The following is a 6,550-nucleotide window of genomic DNA, read 5'->3' as shown; positions in this document are numbered from 1 at the left end:
CCTTGGCATGAAAATCCTTAGAGATAGAAATGCAGGTAAACTTTGGGTAACTCAGAAGAGGTATATTGAAAAGGTGCTAGAGCGTTTCAATATGGAAAAGGCTAAGTTGGTTAGCACTCCGTTAGCTGGCCACTTCAAGTTATCTGAAAGGGAATGCCCTACAACACATGATGAGGTGGAGCAGATGTCTCAAGTCCCTTATGCTAGCGCAGTTGGGAGTCTCATGTATGCTATGGTTTGTAGCAGGCCGGATTTGTCTCATGCAGTAAGTGTTGTTAGCAGATACATGAATAATCTAAGGAAGAAGCATTGGAATGCAATTAAGTGGATTTTCAGATATTTGAGCAAGGCTAAAGATATAGGTGTAATGTTCAGTGGCAAGGGAAGTTCTACAGAATTGGCAGGTTATGTTGATTCTGACTATGCTGGTGATTTAGACAAGAGGAGGTCTACTACAGGGTATGTGTTTACATTGGCTGGTGGACCTATATTACGGAGGGCGATGCTTCAGTCTACAATTGCATTGTCCACTAAAAAGGCAGAGTACATGGCAGCAGTTGAGGCTGCCAAGGAAAGAGTCTGGTTGGCTGGACTGGTTCGTGAGTTGGGGTTGGAGCAAGGAGGTACAGTGTTACATTGTGACAGTCAGAGTGCCATACATCTTGCAAAGAATCAGGTGTTTCATGTAAGGACAAAGCATATTGATGTGAGATTTCACAAGATTAGGGAGCTTGTGTCAGAAGGCAGTATTCACTTGAGAAAAATTCATATAGATCTCAATCCTGCAGATATGTTTACGAAGCCAGTTACTCACTGTTGAAGATGAGGGATGCACCAGACACGTGCGGGTTTGTACCTCTGATGAGGTATGGGGATGAAGATGTCTACAGGTTATCTTTACAGGAGGCTCGACAGAATTCAAGCCAAGGTGGAGATTGTTGGTGTACAATGTCTTATATTCCGTCACAATTTAATCTGGGGAGTATTGGTGCAGCACCTCGACAGACTGGACGGTGGTCCCACTAGCCGGTTAGCCGGCGGTGGGGGTTGCAAGCCCCCCTGCATATCAGGGGATGAAGGGGGCGCAACCCCCACTCGAATTTTTTATTTGAGGGCAGTTGTGTACTTTCCGGATTAGGGTTTTTCGCTATATATTTGTAGTGAGGGTTTCTTTCTCTGTAATGCAAGCAATACTGAGAGGTGTGAGGATGAACGCTGTAACCCTATTCTCCATTAATAGTGAAGCAGGATCTCATCTCACCGGGGACGTAGGCAACCTTGCCGAACCTCGTAAAAAATTCGTGTGCATTATTTGTTTTATTTTTCCATTATCTTCTGCATTGTTTTAGAGTTGAGTTTTTACAGTTGGGGGTTCGGGGGCGGCCATCGCCAAGAAATTATTTTTAGGGTCATATGGGTATTTCGGTCAATTACCTGTATAGGGTTTCTCTATATATTTGTAGCTAGGGTTTTTTCTTTGTAATCAATCTGAGAGAGGTGGATGAGCGGCTGTAACCCTATTCTTCATTGATAGTGAAGTAGATCTTTTCTTACCGTAGACATAGGCAATCTTGCCGAACATGTAAAGACTTTTTTTTTTCCGATGCAGAAAAGAGATCTCTTACCCCCGTTTTCAAAAATGATGAATATGATGTCCAAGAATCTTCGTGTTTACATTGTGTGATTGTGATTTCTATTCTTTTCATTTAGGTTCTCGTTTTTCTACAATCCTTGACCACCCCCCCCCCCCCAACCAACAGGGAATTAGCTATGTAATCCTGAAGTGTGGACTGCACTTTGATCTGGTTTTCTTCTTTTCTGAATAAATAAACCTTTTTCTCTTGTTAGAATGTCTGTTCTACTTTGCATTGAAGTGGGAAGTGTCTGTGGCCTCTCATTCAATTCAGTACTGAACTTTGATCTGGCTGACCTCTTCTTTCTTGGACAAATATATTTGCTTCACTTTTTTATGCCTGTTGTGCTTTGCAGCTGCAAGAATAATTATGATTGTCTTGGGACTGATCTTGTTTCCCTGAATGCAGGAGAAGCCCCATTTCAGTGGCAGCAGCTGTTATTTACATGATTACTCAGCTCTCAGATGATAAGAAGCTTCTTAGAGGTTCAAAAATAAAACCTTCTTTTTTGACATGCTACATTTATAGAAATACATATGTAAATAGTAAATACGTGCAATACTTTGTGCAGATATTTCGCTCGCAACTGGAGTAGCGGAGGGAACCATAAGGAATTCCTATAAAGATCTTTATCCATTTGCTTCCAGGTTGATACCAAACTGGTATGCGAAGGAGGAGGACCTCAGGAACCTCTGTAGCCCTTGAAGTAGTCTGACGATTAATATCAGCACTAGTTATAATAATCTTAATAGTAATACAAAAACTCATGATGTTTTGGACTATTCATGTAGCTAAATTTGAGAGTTACCATGACTTCAAATTTTTTTTGTTAGTTGTTTTCTTTCTATTCAGCTTGCTGTGGTGAGCCTACATTCTCGAATGTTCAAGGAGTTCAACTACACCAAATCTTTATCAGGTCTTCTGGTTTTGTTGGAATAATCTCTCTAGAGAATTGCTGAACCCTAGACATTAGTCTGCTGTCTACAATGATCATCTCTTTTCTTCTGCTCACAGTATCTTGTGGATCTCATGTGCTGATATACCGATACTTATTTAGATATTTTGATAAATGATTATTTTATTGGATTGGATAGTAAGAAGAAGAAGAAGAGGACAAGAGGGACAAAAGACAGAGATACAGCACTTAACAACAATGACCTTACAAGCTCAAAATCTGTAGCCTACAAGGAAAAAGGGGAGTCAGGAAAACAGCTTTACTGCTGAAATTCTAGTTCTAATACTTGGTCTAACTTGGAGACCACAAGGTCAGCTTCGTTTTTTACCTGATGCCATTCATCTAAGGATGTACTTACCTTCAGAGGTGAGCTTTTTTGGGCTCTCTGTGTCTGCTTGACCAGCAGAATGGTGGAATTAGATTTGCCATGTCATCATCACTAACCTCATGTCCGTGGATTCTCTGTTAAGCATGTCCCGAAAAAAATAGCCCAACAGAGAACAGAAAGAACCATATTGAGCAAGCCTCAAATCTTGATGCGAATCTTTCCTTACACATGTGAAAGTGATTCTTCTATTTCTTCTAATACACACTGGTAGCACCATATGATTGGGAATAGATGTTGCCCAAAAAAATTCAGAGCAACCTAGTGACTTATCTAAAATATCTTACCCCCCATCGAAGTGATTTAAAAAAAAAAAAAAAAAAAATCATTTAGAGATAAAATATCAGGAAAATTACCAGATCACTCAGTTTTGTGTTTCTCTTTGCAGACTTACCCATTCTATGTTTCAGATAACAAAAATAAAGAAAATCAGGTTTGAGTTTACAAAACTACCCAAAACAGTATCCAGCCTCAAGATTTATATTTTCTTGACTTTTTTACCCTCTTCTTCCCTATCTCTGCCCCAACACTTATCACAAATAACCAACACAATGTCTGGTGTAATCCAATCACCTTGACCCACCTCTTTCTCAGCCCAACCATGACCTGTAAAGTTTCAATGTATATCCGCAGAGGTGATCGTATATCAGTGGTGATGTGAAAGGGTTGGGCTAGAGCACCGTTGTAGAGCCAGACAGTGGAAGGGTTGGAAAAAGTAGGGGTGACAGTGGAGGCAGAAATGATGTTTTCCCAATGCTTGCGTCATTTGGATTTCATGGTTGGATTTGGATTTGGGTTTTGAGAGGGGCACCTGCTGAGTACTTGTGTCCTATCCTTAAAGAGCATTCTCCATCCCAATTCTCACCACAACCACAACACCACGGGGTGGGGAATGGTGATGGAAAAAATTGTGATCCATAAATTTGGGGTTTTGTTACTTTTTAAGATAGATAAAGGGGAAAATCCAATTTAAAATTTAACGGAGGTTCAAAGGGTACTTTTTAAGATAGATAAAGGGTTCAAACTGCACATGCAAAAAAATGGGGATCATGCTCAAAGGTCACGAGGTGGTTTTAGAATCCCAAAAAAGTTTCAAATCCTCTACATCATTCCAAACTTCTTCAATCCTCCATCCCTTCTCTGTGGTTTGCTTCAATCCAAGTAAAGAACCCTTGTGCTTGCTTCAGATATGCTCTATTGTCATCACATGATATTCCATCAATGAGATATATTTATTTTTATAGAAGTTGCAGTGAGGCCAACCAAATAATTTAATTTTTTATCATAAATGGTTGAGCAAACTAAAATAATGTTGGTGGCGTTGGGGATTGGAGGTATTTTCTTGAGAGGGTGGGGGTGTATGATGCCATCTCAAAAAGAGGTCTATTTTTGGGCTTTCGCACTATTCTAGAAACCCACATTCCTCAAGACATTAATGGAAGTATTAGGGGAAAAAAAAAAAACTCTTTCATGTTAGTGGCAGAGATAATGTTGGAATTAAAGAAGTACACAATAAGATGTTGAAAAGACGGTGAGAGAAGTGTTCAGTGCCAAATACTTCATTGTTGATTTGTTGACCGTATAAATGCTGATCTTGTTGAATTGGATTGCAGGGTTAACCATATGAAGGATATGATAGTTCGTATTGTGTTATGAAGGATGGGCTTGATACCCATGTGATTGTTGCTGGCTTGTGGTTGCAGTGGTGCCAAATCTGGTGGATGTGGATTAGATGAGGGTTGTGAAAGTGAAACTGTAACCAGTGACAATGCCGCCCAACTCTGGCGATGGATTGTGCTTTTGAAGACATTTAAGGGATGAGGCAACTCTCCAAATTGCATCTATAACCAAAGTTTCAAATGTCCATCGCACTCTCTATGCCCTCAACGATCTAAGCCACTCGATTAGAATCTCCACGCTGTAGAGAAGCCCGATCCCATTTGGCGACTTGCTTCTTCCGGTTGCGGGTTAGACTTTGGTTTGTCTTCACATCTAGCATCCCCATTATTAGAATTGTTGTCCATGTTGTTTATCCAGGCTCATGATAGAGAAGAAGTCTGTTTATCCAGGCTCATGATAGAGAAGAAGTCGGAGGTGTGGCTAGGGGCATAGCAATGGTGGGGGGGGGGACAGGGAAAGGTGGAAGGGAGGAAATTTGGGGGGGGGGGGTATGATTTTAGAAGAATTAGCCCTTAGCTCCAACTCAGCAAAATTATTTATGAAGTTCAAAAAATTATAGTGAACTGGACTGCTTCATTAGGCATAGTGACGCCTATAAAGAGAGAGTTTTGGGTCATATTGAATGTCAAGAGGGCCCTAGATGGCTGGTCCACATTCACTCTCGTCTTGTATAATAATTGCGGTCATATATATATATATATATATATATTTCTTGGGAAAAGGCTGAGTATGTCGTCGATATAACTAGATCTATGTCTATCTCTCTCATTTTAAAAAGGTCTATGTTTATCTCATCATAACCCTCCCATTGGTTGAACAGTTAACTCTAGAAAAACCTAAAAAATGACTAATAATGACAACATACCCAACATTTTTTCACTTTTATATTGATAAAAAACAAATTCTTATTAACTATATTGATAGTTTTAATTACCAAAATACGCACTATCCGATGTGGGCAGAAATATGCAATATGGGAGTCCATTTTCATATATTAATAAGCTTTTGGTATTGCATAATATAGTCCATGTTTTTTTTTCCATTGATTGCTACTTTGTCCACATTTCTTTTTGGTCTAAAGTCCTCTCCCCCCCCCCCCCCCCCCCAAAAAAAAGTTTCTCATAATGTGCATTTTTTCATAAATGATTGTAGTAAGCGAATTTTTTTTGATTTTTTTTATGAATTGTTTTTTTTTTTGTTTTTGGTGAAAACATACTTACACTTAGTTGAGTGAGAAAAATAAACCAATCATATGATAAGTTGGTATTTTTCATAGGTAACGTTTTATCATAAACCAAGATGCCAAAACTTTTAGGGACACTAGTTTCCTTTACAACCTGCCGAGGAAGGCTTTGTCATATGGCCTTTCAATGTTTGTCATATGGCTGAGAAAAAATTGATGGGATAGGTAATGCTTAAAGCTTATGATCCCATTTTCACATATTAAAGTTTTAGGGAAAACAATTTATGTGGGAGTGTGTAACCCCTGCACCTAGACACATAGGGAATAAAATGATCGGCCCACCACCCATAAAATGAAAACTAGATCTATGTCTATCTCTCTCCTCATTTTAAAAAGGTCTATGTTTATCTCATCATAACCATCCCATTGGTTGAACAGCTAACTCTAGAAAAACCTAAAAAATGACTTTAATAACGACAATATACCCAACATTTTTCCACTTTTATATTGATAAAAAACAAATTCTTATTAACTATATTGATAGTTTTAATTACCAAAATACGCACTATCTGATGTGGGCAAAAATATACAATATGGGAGTCCATTTTCATATATTAATAAGCTTTTGGTATTGCATAATATAGTCCATGTCTTTTTTTCCAGTGATTGCTACTTTGTCCATATTTCTTTTTGGTCCAAAGTCTCCTCCCCCC

General features: G+C 38.9%; 1 long non-coding RNA gene across 1 annotated transcript; it reads left to right on the top strand.

Moving 5' to 3' along the window:
- The first annotated feature begins 1,996 nt into the window (after positions 1-1,996).
- LOC122070545 lies at positions 1,997-2,549 on the top strand. Its single transcript, XR_006137822.1, has 2 exons — positions 1,997-2,119; positions 2,206-2,549. It is a non-coding gene; the product is annotated as an uncharacterized LOC122070545 (long non-coding RNA).
- The last annotated feature ends 4,001 nt before the right edge of the window (positions 2,550-6,550 follow it).

The sequence above is a fragment of the Macadamia integrifolia genome, unplaced genomic scaffold (genome assembly GCF_013358625.1).
Source record: "Macadamia integrifolia cultivar HAES 741 unplaced genomic scaffold, SCU_Mint_v3 scaffold944, whole genome shotgun sequence".
Classification (NCBI taxonomy): domain Eukaryota; kingdom Viridiplantae; phylum Streptophyta; class Magnoliopsida; order Proteales; family Proteaceae; genus Macadamia; species Macadamia integrifolia.
The sequence above is the reverse complement of the archived record's forward strand: the minus strand, read 5'-3'. Positions and strand labels throughout refer to the sequence as shown.